The sequence below is a fragment of the Chelonoidis abingdonii genome, chromosome 1 (assembly GCF_003597395.2).
Source record: "Chelonoidis abingdonii isolate Lonesome George chromosome 1, CheloAbing_2.0, whole genome shotgun sequence".
In the NCBI taxonomy this organism is placed as follows: Eukaryota; Metazoa; Chordata; order Testudines; family Testudinidae; genus Chelonoidis; species Chelonoidis abingdonii.
Window position 1 is genome coordinate 139,142,392 of NC_133769.1, and position 17,252 is coordinate 139,159,643.

Sequence of the window (17,252 nt, forward strand, 5' to 3'; positions counted from 1 at the left end):
CGTGTTAGAAGATTTAATCAAGAATGTAATGGTATCTGACAGGCAACTTCACCAAAGCAGCCAGGAGAGAGAGAGGAGATCGGCCCACCATTTTAGGATACAGAGTGAAATCTCCAGGGAGTATTCCCTCCCGTGGGATAATAAACAGAGGCCTGGTTCTTAGGTGTATTTCCCTCCCTCAAGCATAGTCATCAGGGGGCTGAGTTTAATTCTTAAAGTGGATATCTCCCTGGGGACAATATCCGCAGAATCTGGATTCAGTCTTCACTGGAAACAGACCCCTCAGGAGAGGGCACCCTGGGAGTTCTGGGTTCAGTCATAGGCAGATCTGCATCCTTAGGGACAGTAACAAAGGGGCCTGGTTCAAATCCAAGTGGGTGGAGCCCTGTGGGCAAAGTAACCAGGGGTTCTGTTCAACCTGCAGTGGTTAGAGTGCCCCTAAGTACAGGAAGCAGAAACCCTGGGTTTAATGCCCAAGGAGTAAATCTCCTTTCTTTCCATCCCCTCCCTGCTCCATCCTCCTGACAATAACTAGGGCCTGAGGTCTAGGTCTAGTTCTGGTTTCAGTTTGCAGCGAAGAGTTTAATAGAGCCCCCACTCTGCCCTCCGAGTCTGGTGCCTGCTAACTCTCAGCCAGAGGCGGCCACTGAGGACAGTGACTGAGAGCTCTGGACTGTCTGAACTCTGGACACTTTGTTTTCTTCCTCAGTTTATTTGCTGAGTCTTATGACTTTTATGGCATGAAGGAGTTTGCTGGAAGTCAGGAGAGTGAGTTTCAGGGTACCTGAATACTACGCTTCTCCTCTTGCTCTCCCAAAAGTTTGGAAATCCCTGCCTCCAGTGCTTCCCCCAGCAACCTTGATGTGACGAGCAAAGACTAGGGGGGTCACAACAACCTACCTAAAAGCCTTAACACCCGTATTTCTCACTGCACTGTCATCTCCTTCTCATAACACTCACACTTCATGTTGTGCTCCTGTCACAAACCCAGAGGTTGTATGGGAGCTGGATCAGATCTGGGAAGGAGGCCTCTGTAGGCCCCATAGAGAATACTGGATTGGGAGTGGGAAGAAGAGATTTGTTGAGATGGACTGGTTGTGAGGAGGAGGCATTTGTGACTGTTCCAGGGGTTATAATGGACGTGTATACAGTCAGGGGAGGAGGTGGCTGTATGCCAGTTCCTTAGGATATTGCAGAGCTGGATTGGGTCAGAGAAGAGGTTTCTGTGATGTGGTCCTTAGCCATGTTTTGGAGCTGGAGAGCATCAGAAGAGCCGGAGCTGGTGACTTCTTAGTTGGATAATCTGTTGGAGATGGAGTGGATGAGGGGAGGATCTCCGATCCCATTTCTGGAGGGTGTATATAAGCTTTACTGGTTCAAGGGAAAAGTATATGTGTGATCCATACTCCATTCAGTGTATCGGAACTGAGTAAGGTCTCGGGGAAGAGAGACACATGACCTAGACCATTAAGTTGAAACTGCATTTCAGGAGAAAAACATTCCTCATCCCTATGGATGGACAAACTCTGCTAGCTCAGATCCAGTCTGTCACTCTGCTAATGTGGGATTGTCCCCTGTAGTTCATGTTAGTAGTTCATACAGCAGTCCAGTCATGTGTTAAATGCCCCAAGCAATAGGGCTTCTGAACTTTCTTTGGGAAGCTATTTCACAGCCTAATCAATCTCACTGACAGAAAGTCATTCCTGATATTCAGGACTTTCCTAATTTCAATCCCACTATTCTGAGTCATAGTCTCTTGCACTGCCCTAATAATTCCTCTCCTTCTTTGGGGCTCACTCTTTTCAAAGACTTCTAGACTGCTATCTAGGGGTGGGTGCGCATGGCAAAAAGTTTTCTACAAATGTTAATCTGAAAAAAAAATTAAAATGAACTTTCTCCATTTATGTTCATGCCCCTTTTGTGTTCACTTTGCATAGTTATCCTAGCAAGGCACAGTTTAAGAAAGATTGTAAAATATTTATGGAAAGTAATTTTTGAATTCAGACTTCTGAGCATTCACACTAGACATCTCATCAGGGAATCAAAATTTACCTGGTGACTTACGTATCTAATCAAAATGGCTCAAACTTTGTATGGTGAACAAATCTGAAAGAAAAAAAAAAAGTGGCCAGTTGACGACAGACAATTTCCAGCTAGCAAAATGAAGCAAATAAATTGTTTTGAGTTATTCTCCCAGTTCCCTGTTATCATGCCCACCACCTAGTGACTGTTTACCTAAATTAAAAATGCATAGATAATTTAATAGTCTCTTCCCAGAAGTCAATCCCTCCAGCTGCCCTAGTTGTTTTCATTGTTGTAGCTCTTCTCTGAACGCCCTATTTTCTTTCTGCTAATGAGGTACCCAGAAATGAATTCAGTGATACAGATGTAGTTGTGCCCTTGTCTGAGCCGTGTAGCGAGGGAGCATTGCCTTCCTACTCCAGGATGTGAAGCCTCTGCTTATGCAGTCCAAAATTAATAGATTCTGAGGCCAAAGTGGACCAATGCAATCATCAAGTGTGACTTCCTGTATACCACAGGCTAAAGAACCTCACCTAATAGTTTAGATACCAAGCTCAAAACTTCTGTTTGAACTTTCTGTTAGAAATACACCCAGTCTCGATTTAAAGACTTAAAGTGATGGAAAATATACCACATCCGCAGATAAATTGTTCCAAATGGTTAATTACCCTCACTGTTACAAATGTGTGCCTTATTATTTCTTGTCTGAATTTGTTTAGCTTCAGCTTCAGTTTCCAGCCATTGGATCTTGTTATGTCTTTTCCTGCAAGGTTAAAGAGCCATCTACTATAAGAATTACACAGGCCATTTTTGCTGGAATATTGCATTGTAAACTCATATCTGTTGTCCGTTGTCTAATATATTGTCCATTACCACTCCCTAAATTTCATGAAGGTTTATGCTGCAGCCTCAAGTAATGCTGTAATTTATGGTGGGGGGGTGGGCCCAGAATGGGCAGTTGGGGCACAAATGTGTGTCCAAGTCAGTTTGTCCCTCAGTTTCTGTGCTTAGGATGGGGAGTGGGGTCTTAGCAGGACCTGAAAAATGGGATTCTGGTCCGTGTATTCAGGCTGAGGAGGATATTGTTTAATCCAGCAGGGGTGCATTGAAGCTGGATCACGTGAGAAGGGGTAGTGACCTGGTTGTGCTGTATCTGACACTCATCATGCCAAAGTTGCTAGGTAACAGTGTCCTGCTCTGTGGATGTAGGGCTCTTAACTTGTTTTACGGATTGAGTTGTGTGGGTGCAGGTCAGTGATAACCTGTCTGAACTGGTCTTTTCAGCTCACAGGAGTTTCTGGCTCTCCTGCTCGCGTAGTTGAATTAGTTCAGTGGTTTTCAAACTTTTTGTATTGGTGACCCCTTTCACACAGCAAGCCTCTGAGTGTGACCCCCCCCTTTATAAATTAAAAAGGGGGGGGAATTTAATTTAATTTTAATGAGGGCTTGGCAGCTGTCAGCCCCACGGAGTTGACAGCTTGTGACCCCCATGTAATCACCTTGCGACCCCCTTGAAAACCTCCTGAATTACTGTCAGTAAAAATACTTCTCCCCCCCACCTAATTCATCTGTTAAATTTTAAATATTTACATGCAAATACAACTATAGGGGAATTACTGGAGCGGATACAGGAGCTGGATTGAATTGGGACAGCAGCGCCTGCGACACCAGTGCTGAAGGATGGTTCTGAGCTCAGCCAGGACATGGGAAAAGGGTGTGTGACCATAACACTGGAGGATGTATTAGAGCTGAATAGGCACAGAGAAGGGCAGGGTCTGTGACCCCCGCTCTGGAGAGTGCATCAGAGCTGCCTAGGGTCAGGGGAGGAAGGTGTTGGCTCTGGAGCTGGACAAGGTTTAAAACTGTATCAGGACAAAATTAGGTTTCTGTGACTTGGTTCTTAGAGGGTGTCTTGGAAGAGGCCCAGGTAAGAAGGTGTGTATGGGGTCATCAGTGGAAAGTGTATGGCATATGGATGGAACTGGCGAGGAGACATCTGCAACCTGGTCTTCAGAGGGCATGATGGAGTTCGATTGAGCCAGAGGAGGTGGCTATAAACTAGCTCCCTGATGATGTATTCCAGATAGATTCAGCCAGGGAGAAGTGTTTGGTTACCTGGTCACTAGAGAGTGAATGGGATATTTTGAACTGGATTTGGAGGACAGGTGGAACCATCAGTTACTTAGTTACTGAGGGTGCCTCAGAACTGGATCAGATTAGGAAAGGAGAGTCTGTAACCATGCCTTTGTGGTTGTGTCTAAATTGGATTGGGTCAGCCTCAGTGAGGATGTTTCCAGAGCTGAATCAGGTTAGGAGAGGAAGCCTCTGGAGGCCTCTCAAGGGTTAGGGAATTGCAGATGAATCATTTCACAGGAAGAAGGGGAGCAGCCCAGTCCTGGAAAGTTTTGTCTTGATTGCAATGTATTATGGGAGGAGAGATTAGCAGCCTGGTCACCAAAAAGTGTATGGGCAGGGGTGGCAAGTTATATGGGCCCATGGTGCCCGGGATCCAGCAGTATTCAGAGCCCAGGGACCTGGCTTCACCAATGTTCAGGGCTGGGTCTCTCCCCTGGCTCCACCTGCTGCCCCCACATGCCTTCCCTGAGTGTCCCCTGACCCCCTGCTTGCTGCTCCCATGCATCTCCCCTGGGCCTCAGAGCGTCCCTGCATCAAGCAGGCAGCTGCCCCCTGCAGCTTCCTGCTGCCAGCTCCCGGCATCAACTGCCGCCGCAGTGCCCCCGATCCACAAGTGCCCCTGATCCACTAGTGCCAGGCAGGCTGCCCCTGCCCTTCTGCCTTGGTCCCTTTTCTGGCGGGACCCTCCAACAGCACAGGGCCCCCACGCCACCCGCCCGCAGTCACTGCTCCTGCCCATGCTGGGCAAGGGGCAGCCCCACCCCCCATCCCCAGTGAGGGGCAGCAGCAGGGGAGGAGGCGCACACATGATGGCAGCCCCCCCCGCCAGCACATACGACAGGGGAGGGCTTCCTGGACCTGAGAGGGGCCCTAGGAGCACATGCAGTAACAGTGGTGCGGGGTGAGTGTGCTGCTGAGGGGGAAAGAGGGGCCTCTCCTCCAGAGCTAGCTGCTGCTGGCGGGGAAAGGGCAGGGCGGAGTCCTCATCTCTGGCCCCAGCCCTGCAGCACCCTGCCTGCACCCCAAACTCCTCAGCTCCAGGCCTGCCCCATCCCGGAGCCTGCACCCCCAGCCAGAGCCCTCAACCCTCTGCACCCCAACCCTCTACCCCAGCCCAGAGCCCTCTCCTGCACCCTGAATCCCTCATCCCTGGCCTGACCCCGCAGACCTCACCCCTGCACCCGAATCCTCTGCCCCAGCCCTGAGCCCCTCCCACACCCCAAAGCCCCCATCCCCAGTCTGAGCCCTCATCCCCCCACATCCTAACCCTCTGCCCTAGCCCTGACCCCCTCCCACATCCCAAGCTCCTCATCCCCAGTCCTCATCCTCCTGCACCCTAACCCTCTCCCCCAGCCCTGATTCCCCTCCTGCACCGTGAACCCTTCATCCCTGGCCCCACTCCACAGCCCTCACTCCCACACACCAACCCTCTGCCTGAGCCCATCCCACACCCCAAACCCCTCATCACCAGCCACACCACAGAGCCCTCACATTTTTACATTATTTTAAAAAAATATGTATCGACTTACAAGGCAGATGTGGTGGGGCAGAACTTGGATCCATTCTGAGCACCACCAAAAATTATACAAACCTGCTGCCCCTACGTATAGGATCTGGTCCAGGTCAAAGAAGGAAGTGTTCTGCCCAGGCCTCCTGAGGAGTCTGCTCAGAGCTGGTTCCTGGCAGTGGGGTGATAATTCTAAGTCTCAAAAGTGCTGGGATAATAACATGAACTTTACAAGATGACCCAGGACACGAGAGCTGAGTCTAGGTTACAGGCAGCTTGTACAGCATGTTGGATGTTGCCATTGTTCAGGGCTGCCACAAGGTGGCAGGGTGTTTCTGATTCCAATAGCTACTGTTACATCTTCCATCAATAATCAAATCAAATCTACTCAAATCTGTTTTGTTAATATAAAATTAAAATGTATTAGATATGCATTGTAAAGTGGAGAAAACCTTTAAATAAAAAAGGCAAGTATAAAAATAATTTGAAAAACACACACACATACCACTTGGTGTTTTCTTATTTTTTATATATATATTTATATAGAAACATTCATACACACTGTATATATAGATATTGCCTTGCATTGTTTGTTTTATTCACTTGTTGCTTTGTGTCTGAAATGATATTGTAAGCTCTTTGGGGCAGGGGCAGTCTCTCACTCTGTGTTTTCATGATGCCTAGCACAATGCAGTTTTGATCCTGTGGACGCTAGTCATATATAAATAATTAATAATAATAACTGCCTCTGTCCACTGCCACCATGTGTCCCCACCTTCCCTCTGCACATTCCGTGTCAGACATATCCACACTTACAGTAAGTATTTCAGTCTTGAGAGCTGTTAGAAAACAGTAGGAAAAAAATGTGGTGGAAGTTTTCAGATCAGTAAGTTTCCATTTTTCTTAGGAAATCATTTGATGAAGGAGGGAGTGTCTGGATTCAGATACGGGCTAGGAGAGGCCAGGGGGAGGAGGTGAAATGTGTTAGGAAGATACATACCAGGGCTTTGGTCTTGGGGGACAGCAATAGGTGGAGGCCGCAGTACAGCACAGAACCAAACTGGGGCTGTACATCATGATATAACTCAGGGAAAGGAGGCTCTGGGAAAAGGAATGATTCAGAGGACAGGTATTCTACCCTCCTAATGAGCCCTCTTCCTCAAGGCACAGGTAATGCAGAGACACCATTTCAGCTCTGAAGCCATCCAGTACCAGTGTGATGAGCTGAAGAGACAGCTAGAAATGCCAGGTGCTCTCTGTGGATGTCTGGGTCAACCTTGCCATTGGGTCCTCTGAAGGCATCGTGACATACGCCAGCTTAGAAGATCCTCTCTGTGCCTAGAGGATTTCCCTTAGGAAGCTTAGACATTCTCAGAGATCCCCCTCTGATTCACCCTCTCCTCTCTGCACAGCAAACAATGTTACTTGTTTCCACTTCTCTAGTCCTCTACAGCTGCAGGGAATGAGGATAAGAAAGCTGGATATACACTGGGGCCATGAAGTTGCCTTATCTAGGAACAAGGCCAGACAAGCCAATTTCATCAGCGTGACGTGTGCAGTATCCAGTCACAAGAGTGGGTCCAGACCCTAAAAGGCAGCCTTAGATTGTGATTATGTGGGAGAGTAATGCAGCAGCTGAGTTGTCTGCTGGATGTTTTCAGAGCTAGTGAAAAGTAGCTGTCATCTGTCTGTCTCCATGCAATGCACCGCTATGGTGCTGCTCTGTACACAACAAAAATAAGGTCAAGGCATGAAGATGCACCAAAGGTAAACAACAAGCAACAGAGTCAAGATTTGTTTGGGGCAGTCAAAGCAAAATGGAAAAAAGTGTCTAGTACAAGGGGTGGTGGACATGCATGCAGTACAAGCAGGTATTTGACAGAAGCATGTCTTGCCCAACACTACTAACAAAGCAATACAAAAGCAAAATATATACAATAGGGGAGAAGGTGGGGAAAGAGTTCTCTGTTGTCCCTTGATACATCAATTTAAACAGCAAAGTTCTACAATAGATTGATTTGTGACAGTGGAAATGAACAAAAAGGAAATTCAAAATAGAGGCAGTAGCCGACTACAGAACTATTGCAGCAAGTCCGTGCAAAAAGACTAGTAACTATTCTTTGCTAAAATCAAAAGCTAAACTTCTTATGCTGAGAGAAACAACACTGTGGCAAAGCATAAATTTTCAGGCCTGCATATTGCAAGGGGAAATGTTACTGAGGTAGTAATAATGGTATGGACCTGATAGAGCAGAGGTGAGCAAACTACGGCCTGTGGGCCGGATCCGTCCTGCCTGGCCCTGGAGCTCCCAGCTGGGGAGGCTAGTCCCCGGCCCCCCCCCTGCTGTTTCCCATTCTCCCCCGCAGCCACACCAGCAGCGCTCTGGGCAGCGGGGTTGTGCACTCCTGCCAAGCAGTGTGGCAGTGTCTCTGGCTCTGGCCAGGCAGTAAGGCTCCCAGAAATGCTGCTCTGAGTGGCATAGTACCAGGGGCGGCTCTAGGAATTTTGCCGCCCCAAGCATGGCAGGCAGGCTGCCTTCCGCAGCTTGCCTGCGGACGGTCCGCTGGTCCCGCGGCTTCGGCAGACTACCCGCAGGCATGCCTGCGGGAGGTCCGCCGAAGCTGTGGGACCAGCGACGCCTCCACAGGCAACCGCAGAGGCAACCTGCCTGCCGCCCCAGGGCAATGGCAGAGCGCCCCCCGCGGCTTGCCGCCGCCAAGCACGCGCTTGGCGTGCTGGGGCCTGGAGCTGGCCCTGTATAGTACGGGGCGGGGGGTTGATAAGGGCTGGGGTCCCGGGAGGCAGTAAGGGACAGGAGTAGGGGGTGCTGTGTGAGGTGGAGGTTCTGGGCGTGGCAGGAGACAGGAGGAGCGTGGTTGGATAGGCGTGGAGTCCGGGAGGCCTGTGAGGGTCAGGGTGTGGATATGAGTCAGGGATGGGAGGGGTTGGATAGGTGTGAGGTCCAGGGGCTGTCAGGGGGGGGGTGTGATATGGTCAGGAAGATGGGAACAGGGGTGTTGGATAGGCATGGCATTCCGAGGGGGACTGTCAAGGGGCAAGGGTGTGGATAGAGGTCGAGCAGGGGGGTTGGATCGGGGTGGGGTCCCGGGGGCAGTTAGGGGGCAGGGGACCCAGAGGGGGTGGTTAGGGGATAAGGAGCAGGGGGGTTGGATGGGTCCAGGGTTCTGAGGGGGGCAGTCAGGGGGCAGGAAGTGGGAGGGGGCGAATAGAAGGCAGGGGTCAGGCTGTTTGGGGAGGCACAGCCTTCCTTACCCAGCCCTCCATACATTTTTGGAAACCCAGTGTGGCCCTCGGGCCAAAAAGTTTGTCCACCCCTGTGACAGAGCCTTTGTCCCATGGTTGGGTTATACAATAGTCTTCAGACAAGGGTTTAAAAAATGAGTGCCTAAAGTTAAGTTCCTAAATCCACTCCTAAATGAGTCTGGTGTGATTGAACAATTGCAGCGTTGCCACAGCTTGTGATTTTCTTACAAGTATCACTATATTTGGTGGTGTTCTTAAAGCTACAGCTCCTGCAGCTGAGTGATTATGTGAGAATCTCAGCTTTCATTAAAAATGTCTAGCCCTCATGGTTGCAGAGAAAAGCTTGAATATAGGGTCTGAGTGTAATCTAAAAGGTTCAAATCAGAAAGCAAAGAAAAAGAGCCTCCAGTTGATCATTTTTTAAAATTTCATGATTTTAAGATAATCTCATCCTTTTGGGGGGCCTGGGTCACAATTTTTGAACACATGGGGTTGGCAATTCTGCAGTTGCATTTGAAAGCCACTTATTTAGGTGCCTCACTGTGGACTTAGGAGCCTAACTTCAGGCACCCATTTTTGAAAACCTTGGTTTCACTAGTAGTTATTCAAAGAGGTAGGTAACTTGTATACAGAAGAGCTTGCAGAAGAAAATCAATGAGGCATTTAGTAGGCGGAAATGGTATAAGCCTGTACACTATAACACAGTGGTTTTCAACCTTTTATCATTTGCAGGTCCAAAAAAAAATTGAATGGAGGTGCAAACCCCTTTGGAAATCTTAGACATAGTCTGCAGCCCCCCAGGTTGAATGAAAATCACTGCTGTAACACATCCTAGCAATGTTCACCACAGAGAGCCACCAAAATGCAACTACCATGTAAAATCTTATTGACCCTGAGAAATAAAATAGCAGAGGATTGTGAGTGTTTGGTTAAATAGGAGATTATTGAGGAAGTGAACTCACTGAACAATTGGGTTAACAGTATGATCACTGTGATATAGCCAAATATGCTAAGGAGTTATATGGCCCCAAAAGCCGCAGTGCCCCCAACCCCGGTGTACTTGGCAGCACAGTCTGAGCGCCCGGTGGGCAGCGTGGCTCCAGCACCAGCCACCCCGAGTCCCTGTGGGAGACAGGCCGGCAAGCATCAGCGAGCCTAGGCCAGCCAGGGTAGAGCGCTGGGAACTGCAGGAGAGGACCTGGCCTGGGGGTGGAGAGTGGGTGGGGACACAGTAGGCTGTTTGGGGAGAGACAGCCTCCCCCTGCCTATGATAGCTGCTGTCCATGAAAACAGAATAACTGTATTCTTTTAAAACCTCATGAATGAGGCGTCATCTCTGTGGTTATAGCACTCCGTGATTACGCAAAGACATCTTTCCAACGTGTTACCATCCATATGGTGTTGCTTGTTTCACAACTTTCCTTTGTTCATTCATTTTGGTTGCCTTTTTTCATTTGTCACTTTGATTATTTAGCGCTGGATTCTGGAGCACCATGAGGCGCTGCATGGCCATTCCTTCCTGGGTGTTATCAGTGGAGGATTTTTGTGAGGGAATGTTAGAGGAAGGCTTGTCTGGTTCTTAAGCACTGACTAGGACTCAGGAGATCTCAGCTCAAATTCAGACTATGGCACAGACTGCCTGTGTGATGTGGGCCAAGTGAAGTGATTTTTCTGCCTCCGTTCCCCAGCTGTAAAATGGGGATAATTTTTCTGCACTTGGCCTGTCTTGTTTAATGAGGCTGTAAGCTTCTCAGGGCAGGGACTGCATCTGACTACTGTGAGTTCAGCACCTCACCCAACTGGGGCCCTGATCTCAACTGTACACTACTGTAATACTGCTACTAATAATGGCAAGTGCAAAATGTGGATGCTATTTCTCTGGAATTGGAGAATCATTCTAAAGGGCCGACAGAATATGGGTAAGTTTCTTTACACTTAAATCAGATGGCTTATGATCATATTCAGCTCTAACATGGTCATGGCATGCTCAGGTTCAGGTGTGAATTTGCTGTTCTTGGTGTTTAATTAGTAGACACCTACTGGCCCTGAGGACTAAGCCTCCTATTCAGCAGCAGAGGCAAAAGATGCACAGCGCCCTGGGGAGACGCCGAGAGCACTCCCTGCTGGCTGCCAGTGAAACGTCCCTGGGTCTTTAATTCTTTTGGTTCAGCCTTAGGTCCATAGGTGCCTTTAGAACTCTCTTCCCCAGTTGCTGAGGCGGGGCTTTGCACATACACTGTCCTCCCTCTGTCTCCTCCCTATCTGCTGTGACGCAGGGCCAGATTTAGGGGAAGGAGACCCAGGTGACTGCCGGGGGTGTTGGGCTTGGTTGCGGCACTGGGCCCAGGGTACTGTTTTTGCTGTTTGCAACAAAAAGAAAAAATACAATCTTTGAAGTAAAATGTTTCAGGTATTCCATATGCGGATTCATTTTTCACTAACCACCTAGAATGTTCTGGACCTTTGTAGAATCTCGTGGAACCTTGCAGACATTTTCCTTGAACTTCCTAGAAAGTTGTCAGCCAGGCCCCCATGGATATTTAAGGGGCAGGGCATCTCCAGTCAGTGAGAATAAGAATGAAGTGAAGTGAGAGCCCAGCTGCGACATTGTGAACCTTGTTTTAGTGTGTAATTGTGAAAGTGTACTTATATTTTAAGACTTGAAGAGTGTAAATAGTCACTAATAAAGGACATATTTAGTGAGACGTCAGAGATATTGATCAAACTCCTATCTACACAACAATATAAAAGAAATACTGTTACTTCTTTTGCCAAGCTTAACATGTGGTGTTTGATGATTTTCTAACACTGTGAAAATAGACTTTTGCTCTTCATAATACTGTCTGTTTTCCACTGTAGAAAATAAAAGATGCCCCTGAAGAAGCCTTCAGGAGCTCAATATAGGACATGAAGAGCTCAGTTGCAATCTAGTTTGCAGCAAGGGGAAAATTCGATGGGAAAATATCTGAAACAGAACAACAAAGACTGGGCTTTAGGCAGTAGCAATCATCCCAGTGCTGAAGAAATTGTGGAGCAAAGCATAAACGATGGAAGTCCTATTACTAAGATAAGGAATGGAAATGTGAGGAAAGTGATGGACAATTGTCCAGTTTTCCTGGTGGTGTAAAGAAGAATGTGTCTCACATGAAAATGACTCCATATGAAAAGCAGAGTAATGATAAAGAAGAATCAGCCTCGCATGATGACAGAAACAGCAGTGAGAAAAACTGAGCACCACAAATTGATACATCAGATTTTGCTTTATGGCCAGCAATCCTAAACTCTGCCGATATTGATCGTACAATTTTGAATGGGCCGGGCAAAACCAAGGATATGATGTTTCCAGTAAATGAGCAGAAGTGACACTTCTCAAAGTCGCACTGCGAAAGAGTGCTCGAGAATGATGGGAAAGTGAATCAACATTGGTTAGTTTACTTGAAATCAACTGACAAAGTATTCTGTTTTTGTTGCAAAATATTTGACAAGAATGACGAATCATTGCTTGCACTTTCTGTGCATAATTACTGGCATAATTTAGCTGATGCTCTGAAACAACATGAAAAGTCACCCGGCCATTTTACGGCCTATTCCAAATGGATGGAGGTTGAGTCCAGGCTCAAGCTGAATAAATGCATAGATGCAGAAAACCAGTGCATTATTAACGTAGAAACCCAGCACTGGAGGAACATGCTCAAGCATCTGATCTCAATTACCCTCTTCTTTGCAAAGAATAATTTGGCTTTCTAGGGCTTGTTGGATAAGTTATTCACTGAACATAATGGTAATTTCCTCAGTTTTGTCGAGCTCCTTGGGAAATACAATGATGTCATGCAAGAGTACCTACGTCAAGTAGTTCGTAAAGAAGCTATGGACCACTCCTGCAGCAAAACAATTCAAAATGAATTGATTGACCTTATGGCAGGGAAGGTGCTTGACAACATACTGATGCAGCTTGGCGAAGTGAAGTACTACACCATAATTAGGGACTGCACTTCTGACATAAGTCACAGTGAAAAGATTCCATTTACAGTAAGATTTGTTGATGATGAGGATGGCTGTATCCAAGTAAAGGAACACTTCATCTGTTTCTGGTCTGTGGATGACTCTACTGGAAAAGGCCTAACAGAACTATCTATGAATGTTTTGAATGAGATAAAACAAAGCTTCAGGACTGCTGCAGCCAAAGCTACGATAACGGCACTGACATGAAAGGAAGAAACAGTGGTGTGCAGGCAAGGATCCCTGCGCTGAATCCAAGAGCTTTCTTTGTGCCTTATGACTGCCATTCCCTCAACCTGGTTGTGCCAGATGTAGTGTCATCTTCTTTAGATTCAGTATCTCTCTTTGGAGTACAGCAAAGACTATATACCTCCCATTTTCAGCATCAGTTATCAGGTGCAAGATCCTCATGGACAGTGTTACAAATCTGACCATGAAGCCGCTAAGTGACACTCACTGGGAGAGCTGCATTGACAGCATAAGGCCAGTGAGGTACCAAGTGACTGAGGTTTACGACGTCTCGATGGCGTAGTCGAGTAAAGGTGAGGCCAGAATCCAACATGAGGCACAAAGCCTGGCAAACCAGACTACTGACTTCAAATATCTGGTCTCAGTTGCGATTTGGCATGATATCCTGTTCCAAGTAAACATTGTAATCAAGGCATTACAAACTCAGTTGATGGACATCACAACTGTTACTACTGCCTTGGTTTCACTGTGATCTACAGAGACACAAGATTTGAAGATGCCATCACTGCTACTAAAGAAATGGTAGAAAACTCTGCAGTTGACCCTGTCTTCAAGGAAACTCATATTCATTGGAAGAAAGGATAGTTTGTTACGAGGGCAAAGATGAGGTGATGGGAAGCTTGGTGCTAGTTGACACTGCTCGAGTATCCATCGAAGGAAGGTTTGGACAAATGAAGCACCGCAAAAAGACCTGGGGGATGTATGACCTTAGTAAGCTGTCAGTAGATAGGAAAACACTCTTGAACAATTGTGTGGACCTTCACCAGATTCTGACACATGGGGAATGTTCGGACGTCAGTGATAAAGACCTCCTATGTTCAATTGGACAACATCCGTCACATTTTGCTACATGGGAAACACTCTCCACTCCAAGTTCTCCAATTCATTCAGGATGCAGAACTGAAGGACACTTTTCCTAATATGTGGAGAGCTTTAAGGATTCTGCTCATGCTGCTGGTCACAGTCATGAGTAGTGAGTTTTCAAAGCTCAGGTTCATTAAAACATATCTTCAGTTGTCTACGGCTGACAAGAGACTTACATTGCTTGCTATTCTAGTGCTTGAAAATGATGTTGGCCAGTCTTTGGATCTCTGTGATGCTTTGTTTCAGTTTGTGAGGGCAAAGGCAAGAAAAGTGACCTTTTGAACTAAAGGACTAGGGTTAACATTCTAAGGTTGTCATCTACTGTAACACTGTTTAATACGGCTCCACCCAGTGTTGGTGCACAGTTCAATTTCTTGATGTTAGTACATTTCAAGTTATTCTTAAAATTAAAAAGTTTCTATAAGCGTAGGAGGAAACCAATTTATTTGCTTATATATGGCATAAATATTGGCATTCACATATGGCACAGATTTACAGATCCAAGTGTGCAAATTTATCATCTAATATGACAAGGATAAATCATGCATGCAAATCTTGCATCAAAGTTGTGAAATGGGCTACAAATGCAATAAAAATAAGGTATTCAAAAGTTTAATAAATGGCTGGGGGCACGGAAGATACTCTTTGCCTGGGGTACCATTTGGTCTAGGATTGGCTCTGGCTGTGAGGGAGGACTGGGAGGAGCTTCGCTCATTATTTCTTCTGCCCCCTGCCTCAGTCACAACTGTGAGTAGGGGACTCCTGACCTCTCCTCTCTTCCCATGGCTCCTACAAAAGATGGGCTGATTTCCTATCAGGAGGTAGGGGCCATCTTCTCCCCTCTCCACTGCTGTAAGGGGAACACTCTTTTTGTTTCTTCTCTTCCTCCTCTCCCCTTAATGCTGCAAGAGAGAGTCTCTTCTCCATCTCTCCATCTCTCCCTGCTGTGATAGCTCCTCTCCCTTCTTTTTCCCAATTCTCATCATCTACTGTGCAGAGAGAACCACCCATGGCCTCAGCCTCTCTCTCTCTCTCCCCACAAGCCCCAATCCCCAGATAGAATAGTGAGTTCTTTCCACTTTCTTCCTTCTTTTTCCCCCATGTTTCCCCTGGACAGTTTCCCTCTCTTTCTAAGCTGCTCAAAAACATACCAGCCTCAGTTCTCTGCTGCAGCTGTCTCTAGCATGTTCTGGACTTCTTTACTGAACTCAGTCTGCCAAGTCTCACAGATTTTTGTGGAAGAATTTGATGGGGGATGGCAGCAGCCGTGTGTGGTGGTGGTGTGTGGGCGGGGTGTGGGGGGAAGGAGGCTGCAGGAGCTGGATGTTCCAGAGGAGCTTATTGAACACATGGAGGAAGTGGTTTTCAGTTTCATTGCTCCTCAAATTGCTCCAAGCACTGGCAGTGATAATGAGTCAAGGCTGGTAAATCTCACGCTGCTGGTGCCTGTATTCCAGGGGAAGTTTGCAAGCCCCGGCATACACTGTTGTTCACTCCTGGCTGCAGTGCTGTTGAATCCTTTATATCTCCTGCATCTTGTGTTGAAATTTGTTTGGGATGAGATGATGTTGCAAGGCAGGCAAAGGAAACTGTAACTGCCACAGACTACAGTGTGAGTCATGATGACTGTTCAGAGACTTTTACTGCCCCACACCCTGACTTCCAGCCAGCACACTGAAGTAGTGAGCACCAGAGAGTTTAGGCACATAGACCCTGCTCCTCCGTTTGGCACAGGAGTGGGGTGGAGGAAATGGAAGTGGTTTTAAGCATCCTGCGTGAACTCCCATGTTTTTGGCCAAGACCCTGGCATAAATTACAGCAGCCTCAAAGCTGCTTTAGCTTATGTTCTGACTGCAAGGCCTGCTGTAAGCCCTCTGCTAGCCAAAGACAGCCAGAGTACAGAGCATTTTATCATGCCCTTCCTTCCCCCAGCATGCCCCCTACATTGGCAGCTAAGAAGAGAAGTGGTGTAGAGCCATTCCATTAGCTCTGTGCTGTCTCTTGTGAACCCCCTTGCTCAGGGGTGGTCCCTGGAAGTCACTTCTGCCTAATTTATAGGGTCATTACACCACTGGAATGGGGTAAAGAGGCTGTAAGACAATCAAGAATTGGGGCCTGTGTCTATAAAGGTTGGCAAAGGGTAATGTGGACTTTTTAATCACTCAGCCAATAAATATCACAAGGAGCCATTCAGGCTTCAAATTTGTCCACTCAGAGCTTCCCTACAACTAGAGTTAACTCACATTGTAGGTTATGTCCTTTTGAGGATTTCTTTGTTTTCATTGGCTCTGGTTCCTTCCTTTGATAATCACAGTGTGTACCTGGTACTCTTCTTGGCAAATGACTGGCAGGGCTGATGAACAGAAGGCACATTCTGTGAATAGCTCAACTCCTTAGTGAGTGGCTGTGTATTCAATCAAACTATCAAGCTTCATATTTTCCAATGGATCAAGAGATAGCAGCACACTTAAAATATAAATTGATTAGGAGATCATAACTAGTGATGGTTGAATGATTATAACGTAAAATTAATGTTTCAGCCTTGCTGGCTCATGCCTGCTTTCTACCTTGCATATGCTTCATAGTGTAAGCAGTCACTGTCATATCCAGAGAGATGCATGGGAACTGGAGGGATTCATCTGCAGAATTTACACACTAGTAGGTTTACTTAGGCTCCAGTGTCAAATTGAAATCTAATAATATACAGACCTGATCCTGGGAAGTGCTGGGTGCCTTCTACATGCATTGAAGGCAATGGGAGTTGAGATTGCTGAGCATCTTTGCAGGATCGAACCAGAAGCAAATGGGCCTGACAGGATCTCAGCAAATAGTTTGTGCATGATGGATCTGACTGTTGAGCATTGTTAGCATTGACTGTGATCACAATATTGTCTGCCACCTGTTGGTTATTCGTACGTGCAGCACAGCAGGCCAGATCAAAATGATTTTGGAAACTGAGTTAGTGAATGGTTTAATTTTGTAGTGTAAGGAAGGTGCAAGCAATTTAAAACTGCGAACTAGAGATAAGAGCTATCCAGACAATACTAAAATGGTGAAAGAGAATGTAGTGGTTAGGACAACCCTTCCCTAGCCAGCCTTAGAGAAATGCTTTTCAGAGAAGGAATCCTCCTTTCCAGTGTTGCCAACTCTTTTGATTTTTATCATAAATCTCATAGATTCTTAGACTTAAGGTCAGAAGGGACCACTATGG

The 17,252-nt window shown here is 46.9% G+C and overlaps 1 protein-coding gene across 1 annotated transcript in view; it reads left to right on the plus strand.

The window, feature by feature from the left end:
* LOC116824936 (uncharacterized) overlaps positions 1–17,252 on the plus strand; it is a 46,358-nt gene that overhangs the window by 281 nt on the left and 28,825 nt on the right. The gene's annotated exons all lie outside the window — the stretch shown is intronic.